At 38.6% G+C, this 13,924-nt stretch overlaps 1 pseudogene; it reads right to left on the bottom strand.

Annotated features, from left to right (window-relative positions):
- Nucleotides 1–6,325: 6,325 nt before the first annotated feature.
- On the bottom strand, nucleotides 6,326–6,827 carry LOC124075712 (large ribosomal subunit protein eL29-like; annotated as a pseudogene).
- Nucleotides 6,828–13,924: the final 7,097 nt, after the last annotated feature.

Raw genomic sequence — 13,924 nt, 5'->3', positions numbered from 1 at the left:
TAAAACCTTAATGGGGAAATGAAAGGCTGTTTATTTTTATGTTTTTTGGACTTTAAGTAAGTGTTTAAAGCTAATATCTTCAAAATGGCTTGATAAATTAGATGACCTTGAACTTTCCTCTCCATGCTGAGCCTACAGTTCTCAATGAATAAGGAATTATTTGAAGAAAAACTACTGTTCCTTCTCCAATCTTTCCATCTTGGTCTGACTTAGTTAGTATCTATAACTTCTTTTTAAAAGGCTCAGTAGCAGATTTTTATGATGTATTCTTACATCCAGGTTCACTTACTGAATCCATGGGACTTCACATTTGCATATATTCTTTTCTTGTGCCAGCAGTATTTGTATATGATTTTAATTTATATTTTTCTCAAGTATTAAAATTTTAACGTAATCCAAGGTCTCAGTTTACTTTTTTTGATGTATTCTGAATACATTCTAATCACTTGATTCATATGTGAAGTTGCATACATGAAGCATTCATAATTTGAGAATAGCTCTTTGGCTAATTAAAATGCCCCCTTTATACTTATCGAATATATTTTATGGTTCCTAAGATTATAAGATGTTGCCATTAAGCAACAGTATTATTCCCCCAAATTTCTGTATCTGCTAGAAGTTTGCTCCAGAAAGGCCAGACTCTTATTTAATAAATTTATTGTATTAAATTCTTTAGGTCACACTAGCATTGTATTCACAGAAGTCTTCTGATAATAGAAATTTCCAGATTTCCAATCCTGTTTTAATTTCACACTTTTGTGAAGTGAGAATATTCCGGAAAAACTCATCTTTTTCCTATATTCAAGACAGCAATTATAAAAAGCATTGATTTAATATGTATTTCCTATGATATTTTCAAGAAGAAAACATACAACTTACACAGAATTTTCCTATTTTCCTAACCTTTTGGAGAATATAGACATTTTAAATTTAGATTCATTTTATAAAATTTTGGAGAATATTATAAAATATTAAAGCATTTTCCAGTAAATCTGAAAATACAAAAATTCATGTTATTACATTAAGCTGTTATACAGTAGACATACAGTTTTGTCCTTGTATAAAAACACAAAAGACTCTATCTTGATGAAACAATACATTTTAAAGATTTAATCTATAAACAATTTAATCATAAACAGATTATTAATATTGGTATAGCCATAAAATACCATACAGTTATTGAAAATTATATAGATGTTAATTTATTTTAAAGTAGTACATTTGGAAATGAAGTAATTTGTTTTGAAAGACTGCAGTGATAAACCATGAATACATAATAGTTCTAATTTTCTGCCTTTGGCCAGGGATAGCATACTGCCTGTTATAGGGTATAGTCTCCCTAAGTGTTTATCTGTTATAATTTACCTCTTGTGGCTAGTCTCTTAGGGTTTTCTATAATACATTTTATTGAAAACAACTGATTTTCTTAAGTTACTTTAAATTGTTTCTCAAATTATCATATGGAAAGGAACAAATAAAGTGAATGAATTGAAGTTGGATGTGACTACTAAGGATGTCCAATAGTCAACTGTGGCAAGTGTTGAAATGCTTCTGCATCTACTCAGATTGCTTAGTGTGGAGGATGCTTTGGGAGATGGATAAATAGGACAGTCATGATATTTAAGACACTTGGGTTTATGTGGTGCTTCACAAGTTACAAAACACTTCTAATTATATAACTTGAATCTTCCCAACAATTTAGTGAGATAGATATTATCTTTGTTAGAATATAAAGCGGGATTTACAGCTATTCTGTTTAACATTGTGTTTCCAAGGTCTAAACCAATGCCTGTTATATAATAGGCATTCAATAATTATTAATGGATAAATGAATGAACTCACATTTTATAAATGGAGAAACTAAGCCTCAAGAGAACTGGCAGTGAATGCAAAAAATACCTATTGGAATTGATTAATTGAATCTTAGTGACTTTGCTTATACTTTCCCATAAATTGTTTAGTTGCTGCATGTTAATGTGATTCAGAAAATAGGATTTATTTGACATTTAAAAAAAAATCTATAATATCATTCCCTATTTTTTCATTATTTCTTAGAAAAATCTTGATGTAATTGTTTATTAATTATTGTAGATGTAAAAATTTAGAGATTAAAGACCATATTTTTAGTTTAATAGTGGTTATGTTTTTAGTTTAATTGGTGGTTATAAAGCACCTCGCAATGTTTACTGGATTATTCTTGGAACAATGGAATAGTTGCCCTCAATTCTTAGGTCAGTACAATAAAATAAATTTCATGACAATGCAATGGAGATAGATGTTGGTAAACGGTAATGTAGGTGGTCCTAGAACTTCCTCTTTAAAAAAATGTTTAAAAATGATTGTCCTCTGAGCCAGCAGGTTTCAGCTTTTTCCAAAGGGAATAAATTAAAATTTTCACACAGCCTTGAGAATGTGATACAGAGTTGTGTTATGTAGATCCTTTCAATTATTCATTGCACCATGCTGTGTTCAGGAATCCAATAAATAATTGTTGAAGCATAGATCAAACTGTGGTATATATTGAAAAAGGAGTAGAATGTGGTGTTTTCAATTTTATTGTACTCCCAAGCATTGAAATATGTTGGAGGCAAGTGTCTTCAAACTGCTGTTTGCCATAGTTTCTGTTTACCTCAGGCTTCAGCAAAAGCATTTTTTGAAGTTCATGAAGCCTCAGGACTCCTTACAGGTTAAAAAAAAAAAAAAATCAACCCTGCTGAGAATTACAGTCTTTGAAATCTATGAGGCTCAAAGGGCAAGTTTAGAGGGATAATAGTTTGGAGATTTAAGGGGATATTCCAGCAGGAGCTGGGAGCTGGGTGCTGTTCCTTTGACTTTGTCCACTCCTCCTGTGGATCCTATCACCTGGCTGACAGTTATCCTTCATATCTCAGCTTAAATATCACTTACTTTAAAGTTTCCAGATCCTCCAAATCTGGGTTGGATGCCTCCAGTGTACTTTCTTCCTGCCTTATATTGATTTTCTATCATTGCATTGTTTCTTACACTAGAATAACCCATTAACTTATCTATATCTCCCACCAAACCTAGAATGGAAACTGTCTCACCACTGCATCTGCTATGTTCAGATAGTGCCTAAGTGTTTATGGGACTCAGGAGGGAAGGGAATCTCCTTTCACTGGCAGAAATAAGCCCTCAGTACATGTAAAGTGAACCTCTAGCTTAGTTCTGTTGATTCACCTACAGTGCAAGGATTTTTCTGAGAAGATGTCATGGTAAAATTTGAAAAAGCTTACTTTCTGAGAGGAGAAGAAAAGAGGGCATTAATAAGAGAAGCTTTGAGGTTATGGATTTGTTCACTCAAGTACCTTAATACTTACTAGAGATTGTAACATTTATAGAAGAAAAAGTATGTATGCATAATATGTCAAAATACACTTAACTGTCATGTATATCTAAAATGAACAAATAAAAAGGTTGGAAACATCCCCATTTACCATCCAGATTCTTTTTTTTTTTTTTAGTTGTAGATGGACACACAATATCTTTATGTGCTAAGGATTGAACCCAGTGCCTCATACATATGAGGCAAGTGCTTTACCACTGAGCTATAACCCCAGTCCCCACGTTTTTATTCTAAAAGATTTGTTTTCAGGGTTGTGAAAAACTACTCAGAGCATAACATACTGACTTAGCTTAGCCAGTGCCTGCTGCTGCCTAATTTCGTACTCACTCTGAACGGATGAGGAAACTCAGGCCAGGTAGTTTGTTTATATAGTCTATTAGTTTTAATTCTTTTAAGACCAACCTTGGAGCAACAAAAAGTCAAAATGGTAGAGGAAGCCATCCCAGGAGGCTATATGAGGCATCTAGGGTGTGGTCCCAATAGGTCCTCAATGCATTTGTCTAGCCCAGCCGGTTCCCTCTATTTATAATAGGTTCTAAAGCAGTCTTCTTGGGCCAAAATGCACTAAACACCAATTTATTAATTTGCTCATTCAGCAAACAGTTTTTCTGACTCTACTTGACGCTCAGCATCAACTTACATGCTCCATGCTAGGTATATAGTGGTAAGACCAGTTGTTACCCTCAAGGAAATTAGTTGTCATTCAGGTAGTTTAAGAAAAAAGTATGAAGTTTATTTAGCTTGTACCCACTCAGTTTTTCTTTGTGATTTATTTTACTCATGGGATTAAAACCTCCATGAAAATAGCTTGTGTTTTCAGATCAGGACCCCAAAGTAGTGGTGGTGAGGGAGGAATAACTGATATTTGTGTTCAAGCCTCAAGAACAAGAGTCATTTAGTGCTAAGGCTTATTACTCAGAAAATAGAACAGAGACAAAACCTAAATATGTTATTGAAACAAAGAAATCTGATCTTTCTCTGGGTAAGCCATTAGTTTAAAAATCAGGAAACATCTCTGATACAAGGATGCTTCTCTATTTCCTATGACACTAGCCCCAGCCCCCTCTACTAAGCTGCACCTCAGTCTTATCAAGTGCACCACAATGAGAAAGAAGGAATCTCCAACCTGCCCTGTGGTAGGCTGAACTCTGTCCAGCCATTTCAGTTAGTGAGGGAAGCACAGCCTTCAGCAGATGTTCCCTGTGATTTGACATCCCAGTGCCTTGTCCTGCTGCCCCAGCAGATGTCAGAGGAAACTGCTTCTAATCTTCGTGGATGGCTCATAGCCCAAAGGAACCAAAGGCATCCTGTGATTACTTGTGTATTTAGTTCAGTTCTTTTGGTTTGGAGAAGCATTCACTTCAGCCTTCTCTTATAGTGAGTGGTTTTATGGCTACAGCCAAAAGGACAACAGGAATCTGGCAGCAACTCAGAAATACCTGGACAATGAGCCTCACAGAAATTTGAATTAAAAGAGTCATTCAGAAGTCCAGGGAGTTCTAGGGCTAGGGTCACCTTATCTCTTCATCTGAGCCTGAGTTACCACCTCTTGTTTTAAAAATTTCTAAATTTATTCTAATTAGTTATATATGACAGCAGATTGCAATTCACTTCATATTACACAAATAGAGCACAATTTTTCATGTTGCTGGTTGAACACAGAGTCATATCATTCATGTATTTAGGGTAATGATGTCTGTCTCATTCCACCATCTTTCCTACCCCTGTCCCCCTCCTTTCCTCTCCCTCCCCTTTGCCTTATTTAAAGTTCATACCACCTCTTCTTTCTGGTGTTCTGCCACAAACACTTGCTAACCTTCAGGCTTTGTGTATTTTCTTAAAAAACAAAAAAACAAAATACTGATACCATTTTCCAGTTCAAGGTCTCAAGACAGAATCTGATTATCAGACCACTGCTTAGGTCAACCAAGGAACTGACTACCCTTAGATCATAGAAACCCACCCTTTGCCAATCAGCTTGTGATTAATAGGTCACATAGTCTAGACCATGGTGACCCAAACCCACATAGTTTTCCTTAAAAGTCTGGGAATGTCTGCTTTGTCTTGTACTCTAGGAAAACAAGTCCTGAATTTGGTCTGCGCTACCTAAGGGGGTCTTTTGTATCAAGGAGCCCTCTATTTCCAGCATTGACCTTTTAGGTCATTGAGACCAATATGATATGGCTATGTCCCCTGGATCATCCCAAATTCAAATGTGCACTTTTTGTGGCTAGAAATGCTCAAATACATGGATGTTACTTGTCATTAGTATCTACATCTGCAAGGCTGTGTTATCTCTGGATCCTGGAAAATCACAAATCTTACCTAAATGGCCAACACTGGGATCACCCAAAGCCTTTTTCTGAGTGGGAGATAAAATGTTCTAGGCCCTCATTGCTATAGTTTGGATCTGAAATGTCCCCCAAAGGCCGATGTGTTAAAAGCTTGGTCCTTATCCTGTGGTACTTTAGTAACCCCACCTTCTAAAGGTCCCACCACTTTTAAGGTTCAGGTGGGGGTCTAGTGGAAGGAAGGTAGGTCACTGGGGCATACCCTTGCAGGGATATAGCGAATCCAGAACCTTCTCTTTCTTTTACTTCCTGGATGCCATAAGGTACAAACTCCTCCTCTAGTACCTGCTTCTGCCGTAATGTGCTGTGCCATCTCAGGCCCAAAGCAACAAGGCCAAGTAACCATGGACTAAAATCCCTGAAACTGAGCTAAAATAAGCTTTTGCTGCTGCTGCTGCTGCTGCTGCTGCCTTTTTTTGGGGGGTGGGGTGGGGAGGAAGTTACCAGGGATTGAACTCAGGGGTACTCAACCACTGAGCCACATCCCCAGCACTATTTTTTTTTTTTCTGCTTCTGGATTTATTTGTACAAATAGCACAGGAGGACACCAGTTCTTGTAGACAGGGGCTCAGGGGTCACACCAGGCCTGTCCTCACATTCACAGAGGCTTTTACTGTGGAGCCTTCACAGGGACCTGGGCACCCTTGAGGGCTCTGTACCTTTGGTAACAGGAGCTGGAGCCAGAGCTGGAACTGATACTGGAGCTGGAGTTGCAGCCTGTGTCTTGGCTTGGGCTTGGGCTTTGGCCTTTGGCCAGCTGAGCCTGCAATCCCTGGCCATGTGGGTACGAGCACACTTCCCATGCCTGGAATGGGCAAGCAAGGCAAGTTGATCAAGCTTGTGGCTGGCACCCTTTGGCATCTTGGGCTTAACCTCTTTAGGCTTTACAAGGGCCTTGACAGCCTTGGCACATGCTTTTATGGCTTTGGCGTTGTTTTATGCATATTTTTTAGGCTCTTCTTGTTTTGCTTCTTGTCAAAATTCATATTTCTCAGGAACTTGGGGTCTACCTCCTTAGGAGATTCATATCTTTGTGATCCATATTTCTTGATGCCATTTCTGTGCCATTTTGGGGATTGGTTGTGTATGGTGTGGTTCTTGGACTTGGTCATGTCTGCATTTTAAGCTGCTGCTCCTGGAGCGGTTGACACCAGAAGAGGAAGAGCCCCATTTTGTATTTTATTTAGAGATAGGGTCTCATTGAGTTGCTTAGCACCTTGCTTTTGCTGAGGCTGGCTTCGAATTCTTGATCCTCCTGCCTCAGCCTCCCAAGCTGCTGGGATTACAGGTGTGTGCCAGTGTATCTGGCATCCTTTGCTTCTTTTAAATTGATTTTTGCCAGGTATTTGTTATGGCAGTGGAAATCTAACATACTCAATTCCCAGTTTCCAGTGGTGCTACTCCAACTTTCACACTACAGTGTCAAAAATAGCTATTGATTCAATTTGTTAAAACTATCAGTCATCAGTACTTGGGAATCATCCAGTTAAAACAATGAATTGGTTAAATTTTTCTATTGGTGTTTTGGTATTTTACACATATATTCTGAGGTTTACAGAGTTTATTTTGTTAGACATAATCATTCTTATCCCTTAATTCTATTCCAATATGACTTTCAAGGACTCCATGAAAGTGTCAAAGGTCTCTTAGCTATCCTGAATTTTTGATTGTTTCTTCCTCCCAAGAATTCCTATTAGATAAATTTTTAATATAGATGAATTTTAATTTTAAATTTAATTTAAACACAACTGCTTAAGGTAATTAAGATAGGTTTTTATTTAACCACACTAGCTTTGAAGCTGGTAGAGATGTAAAATATATTCATTGTTTACCATGCCTATTTACCTCCTTATCCAGCAAAACTTTGCCATTCTTTACATCCTTATTATTCAAATGAGTGCAACAGAGCCATTAGCAGTTTTCACCATTATTATTTAGAGATGTTTCCAAAACCAGAAGGGGTTCTGAGATCACACTTTGTTAGAATTCACTTTTCACAAGATACTGTTCTAAGTGCTTTATGTGTAGCAACTCATTTAATTTTTACAAATTTATGAGGTTTGTTCTTTTATTACCCCTGTTTTATAGATGAGGAGACTGAGGTACCTAGAAGCTCTTTCTTCCATGCCTCTGTTCTATAGTTTGGATGTTTGTGTGCTTTCACAATTCTTATTGGAATTGAACCCCTAATACAACAGTATTAAGAGGTGGAGTCTTTAGGAAGTGATTAGGCCATGATGGCTCCACTCTCATCCATGGGATTAGTGTCCTTATGAAAGGGCATGACTGAGTGAGTTCATCCTTTGCCATGTGAGGACATAGCATTCTTCCTCTCCACAGTACAGAGCAACAAGATGTCATCTTGGAAGCAGAGAGAGAAAACTTACCAGATACTGAATCTGCTGGCTTTTTGATCTTGGACTTTCTAGCCTCCAGAATTGAGAGAAATTTTATATTGTTTATAAACTACCAAGTATATGATATTTTGTTATAGCAGCACTAATGGACTAAGACATTCTGTTCATTGAAGACAGCCTGACACTAATTCATCTCAGACTTGGTTATGAGCTCTTTAATTTTTCTAGAAGTGATTTCTGCTGGGAAGAAAAATATGCTGGTGATGTCTGTTGCAAACATCTTACAGTTAGGTGGGGTGACCTCCTATCTAGTGTGCCTGATATGTGGTATGCCAGCATGCATGGGGTAATTTAACCCTGAGGCTTCTCCAGAGCCCAAACCAACCAACTACAGGCTCTCTTACATCATTGATTTCTCTCTTTTCCCATATTTCATCCTTAATCCTTTGTCCTCTTATTATACTTTTTTTCACCCCACTCCCCCAACCTTAAGTTACCACAATGTGTTGGTTAGGATAAGCTGGGCTTTGCTGCAAAAACAAAATATTTATGACTTGTAGCTCATGTTAGGCAACCATTAGGGTCTCTGGGTCCCTCTCAGGAAGTTCAGGAACTCAAACTGAGGGGAATTCCATTTTGACAAATACTTCAGCAATAACCTTGGCAGGAAGAAGTGGGTATTGGAATGGCCAATCTTTCCTTTCTGAAATCACAAGTGTGGTCCTCCTGCCACACTTCTGATTTTTCTCTGATCCCTTACTTCTGTTTTCAGACTTGTCTTCCTTCTCTGCCTTTTCAATGTAGCTATTCCCTAAGGACCACTCCTTGGCCATGTTCTGGCAAATAATTCTCCCTCTTGGCAATTTATTCCAAAGTGTGGTTTCCAGTACTGTTTTCTTATAAAGGGTTTCCAGATCTTTGCAGCCCAATTTGCCTGAGCCCCAATTCCATTGTCCTTTATCCATTGTCCTTCTGTAACTATTTCAAAGTCTCTTTTTTACTAAGAACTTTCTATATTCACCAAATCTACGATTCTTCCTGACTTCTCTATTTCTGTCCACATCCCCTTTTCTCCCCACATTGAAACTCTCAAGTTATTTTAGACTGTCTCAAGTTCACCTGCTTCTTTTTGTTACCGCTCAAGTCATGGTCTTCTCACCCCTCTCCTGGAAGACAATAGTGTCCCGGTAGTCCTCAGCTCCACTTTTAACTTCTCTCTGATTCAAAGCCTTGAAGGGCGTTAGTGGGGCACGTTTCACAAGGGATTTTGGGTTAATGGCATCCTCTGGAGCTTTAAGGTGTAATAGCTCTGCATTCGTCACCTAAAGGATCTCACATGCAAAGCACATGGTAATCCACCTGTAGTTCAACTTGAATCCTGACACACATAATAATGTGTGACAATGGATAAAGTGGGACAATAAAGGACTGCTGCAATATCTTCCTTGGCTTCCTGTTTCAAACTGAATAAGGGCCACACTACCATAACTCTTTCCTGCTGGTCACATGGAAGTTATTCTTCCTTTTCTGAATTTCCACACCTCTCACATAGCACCAGGTAGCACCTATTCTGCTGCATTATCCTGATTTAAGAACACACGTACTTGATGAGTGAGAAGTTACTTCTGATTTGAGGGAATAAATTAATAAAAACCCATTTATTGCAAATGATGGAAAAACCTATCCTTTTAAATGGCTTAAAAGGAGACTCTCTTGGCTCATATCGATGAGAACTACAGAGAGTTCATCTGACTGTCTCAGGCGTAGCTGGATGCAGGCCTTGACTGAGATTTTTAGGACCCCTCCCTCTCTTCCATTTGAGGAAGCTGAAACCACAGCAGGCCTGTCTGGCAGGAGCTGGAGCCAAGGAGAAGAGGCAGCTGCTGCCAGAGATGCTGTTCAAGGCAGCAAGAGAGGAAGAGAAATATTCTGGTTTCTCCCTTTTCCTGTCCTTTAATGGCCCACTGGTGCCTTCCCTGATTGACTCCAGAGTTTGGGGAACTCAGCCTGTATGGCTCAGGGCACAGCGTGGGAAGGAAGAGAGGTGGATCTGAGAGCAGCTAGGCAATCTACTAGTGCAAGTTGTTTAAAGCCACACAACAGGACTAGGGATATAGCTCCGTGCTAGAGTATATGCCTAGCATGTGGGAGGCCTTGGGTTCAGTCCCTGGCACTACTATTCTCACAACCACATCCCCACCCAACTGTTAGAGCAAAGTCATATGACAGTAAGTGATGAAACTTGGTCTTGAAATCATAGCTGGAGCTCTGAATCCTGCTATCCTATGCTGCAAGGTGGTACAAAAGAGCATTCCAGCTGGAGGCATCTGTGTGGGCAAAGATTCAGGTGGAAAATTCTGGAATGTGCATACAAATAGCAGAGTTTCTTTGAGTTGCAGGGAAAGGTGCTAACAGGAGAACAGGTGGAACAGGGGTCCATGCTGCAGAAAGCCTGTAGGACCCAGTTGAAGACTGTGGCCTTTGTTCAGGAAACAAAAGGGAAGTTGTCGTAAGAAAACAGAGTTAAGGTAATTAATCTATAGTTATATAAAGGTCAGAAGCAGGAAGGAAATATGAGGATTCTGATACAAAGTGAAATAATTCTAATGAATATAAATAACAAATTTTTTTTTTTCTAATTTTGGGGTGGTTGCTAACTTTGATATTGGTAACAGAATTTAGGACTGAACACTTCCTCATTCATTCGAGGGTCTACTATGAACTGGGCACTGTGCTGGGGTTTAGAGTTATGTCAACTTGAGTGTCATTGGTTGGGCTCTTCCAATATTTTCCTTGTCTTTTGAAGTTGTAGGAGAGTGTCCCAGGAATAACCTTTGGTCTGAGAAGAGATCTGATGTCCAGAGAGTACATAAATGGTTGTTCACTTTGTATTCACTTTGTGGTTTTAAATCTCAAGGTCATAGCTCTGATTGGTTTTATTTAAAGTTAAGTGGCTTAACCTCACTTGCAAATGATATTGATAGAATGTGCACACACACACACAAAAGAAGTGTTGGCAAAGAAGGAAATTGTCTCCGAGTGAGGGCATTAAACTGGGAGATATTGCATCTTTCATGGGGGTAAGAATGATTAGTAATTAAACCCCTTGATGCATTCTTCTTTTTTTATAAATCATGAACTGCAGATACTTGTTATTTAATACTAAGCATATTACTGCCATCTTCAACAACCAGGTACACTAACTAAATGCCAGACTGTGATATACACATTAGGCATGTCACAGAGGAGCACTATAAATTATATAAACTGGATATCTGCTGAAGGATAATTTTTAATTTTTAATCAGTAAACAATGGGCTAATAAATATGATTTCCTAGGTGATTGGAACATGTAGTCCATCCAACACCCTCTACCCCACAAGCTAACACTTACAGTTCATTCATTCATTCATTAACCATTTGTTTAGCACTCATTATCTTCCATGAATATGACAGAGATTTACGAAATGTTTGTATGTGTTTAACTTTGCATAATGATAAACAACAGACTTAGGTTGACTTCTTGTGGAGCTTACAGACTCATGGAAGACCATGCTGTCAAAAGGCTCACTGGTTATCAGGAAAAACAGATTAGTCTAAGTGCGACTACAGACATTATGATGAATGGGTGACAGTTTTCCTTGGGAATGAGTGGTGATTTCCAGAAAAGGCTTTTTTAAGAAGTTAAACAGTATCTGGGAACAGGAGAACAGGAGTTTCCAGATATTTGGGGCAATGTATTCTAGGTAGACAGAGTTGCATGATGCTGAGGAATAGAAATGTGAACTATCAATCATGATTTGGGATGTAGAGCTCTGGGGGTGTGGGAGCAGGTGGGCAGAGTCAGGTCATGTGGACCTTAATGGACCATTTTATATTTCTTTCATTGGGTTTCCTCCATGGTTCCAATTAAAAATCTCTACTCACTTTAACGCTCCTCTTCTCACTGTTGTACTAGCATTCCAGTCTCCCATCTCAGAGTGCTTGATGTTTTCCCAACAGATACCTGACGTGCACCATCCTGCAGGGCTGACTAGAGCCTCACCTGCATGCAGCATTCTCTGGTCACTTCATGTCTACTTGGTCCACTTGGAGCTATGCATGTAACATGAGAATATAAGTTTCATGAGGGAGAAGTTTTTTCTATTTTGTATACTGCAATATTTGCACACTTGCAGCAGTACTTGGAAGGTGATAGGTATCAACATTTGTTGAATGAATGAATGAGCAAAGACTACTGGGTCTTCTACAAAAACTTAAGAAAAACTATGTAGAACAGAATGCTTAATGAATCCTATCATTCATTTAGCCAACAAGCAGGTGCTAAGTAAATGCTATGTGGCAAACATTATGCTGGGGTCCGAGTTTTTAAAAAATAATTAGACCTGGAGTCCATCCTCAAGGCTTGCACTGTGAGAACAAATTTATTATCCACAGAATCAAAATCTGGTGAATATTTACATTGTCACACATACATAAATCAGGGAACAGTAACAAGCAGTAAATTTTTGTTGAAAAGAAAATAAGAATTTCATATACCTTAGATTTCAGCATTTAAAAAGTCTCATTATACCAAGCTCCATGAAGATATGGAACAACAGCAACCCTCATACAGGGCTTGTGAGAAGGAAGATTGCTAAACCACTTTGGAGAGCAATTTACTAGCTATCTAGTAAAGACAAAGATGTATATACAAGGGCTGGAGTTGGGGCTCGATGGTAGAGTGCTTGTCTAGCATGTGTGAGGCCCTGAGTTTGATCCTCAGCATCACATAAAAATAAATACATAAAATAAATGTCTATCAACAACTAAAAAAAAAGATGTACATACAAGACAATAGCAATTCCAGTCCTACATAGAGAAACCCTCAGACGTGTGCACATAGAGACACGTGCACAATGCTCCTTGCAGCCCTATTTTAAGTGAACAGCTAGAAAGAACCAGAATGTCCCATCAGTAGCAGGATGGATAAATAAATTATGGTTGAATCCAAATGATGAAATCTTCTGGAGTTACAAAAATGAAAGAAATCTAGCTATAATTATCCATATAACTTATTGAGCTAAAAAAATGCAAGTTGTAGAATGTGTTCCTATTTATATAAAGCTTAAACATAGAAAGTAAAACAATATATAACTTACAGATGGATATTATGTATTGTAAGTATAAAACGTGCCTGATAGGGTCACCAACCGTTATACAAAGCTTGATGAAGATGTGGCACAACAGCAAGACCCTCACGCATGGCTCGAAGGAAGATTGCTAAAACATTTTGAAGAACAATTTCCCAGCTATCTAGTAAAGATAAAGATGTACATCCAGTTCGCTTAGGACTTTCCCTGTTTTAGCACCAAAAGTCCTGTGTCCTGGGATACACTTCAGTCCCAGAAAGACAAAGCAGGTTGGTTGCCTTATCTGAGAAGGATAAATGCTAAGCTTAGGATGCGTGGTTGCTTCTTGAGGGAAGGAAGGACATGGGGTAGGGGAAAAGGACACTGAGTATGCACCAGCTGAATTCATTTTGTTCTGTTTCTTCAACTAAATTATGAGTATGTGGGTAAGATCATGCAACGCGGTAAGGTTCAGAATGTGGATACAAAAGACTAAATTAGAAAAAGAAGGGACATCTGCAAGCATTCATCCATCCCTAAGATGAACAGGTTGTGGAGAGAGGGCAATTATTTGATCTTCAACCATAACCTAAAAACTGACAAAAGTTAGCGCCACCTGGTCTGAGATGTTTCCTTCAATGCTTTTTCCTACATCCTCACCACCATTCCTGCCCCCTTGTGCCTGGATAACTTGCAAACTCCCAGACTGCAGGGCTCCCTCAGAGACACACACACATGCAC

Source organism: Marmota monax, unplaced genomic scaffold, assembly GCF_021218885.2.
Source record: "Marmota monax isolate L192 unplaced genomic scaffold, Marmota_monax_Labrador192_F-V1.1 WCK01_AAM20220418_F8-fsc00036, whole genome shotgun sequence".
Taxonomy (NCBI): Eukaryota; Metazoa; Chordata; class Mammalia; order Rodentia; family Sciuridae; genus Marmota; species Marmota monax.
This window is presented reverse-complemented; position numbering and strand designations above follow the sequence as displayed.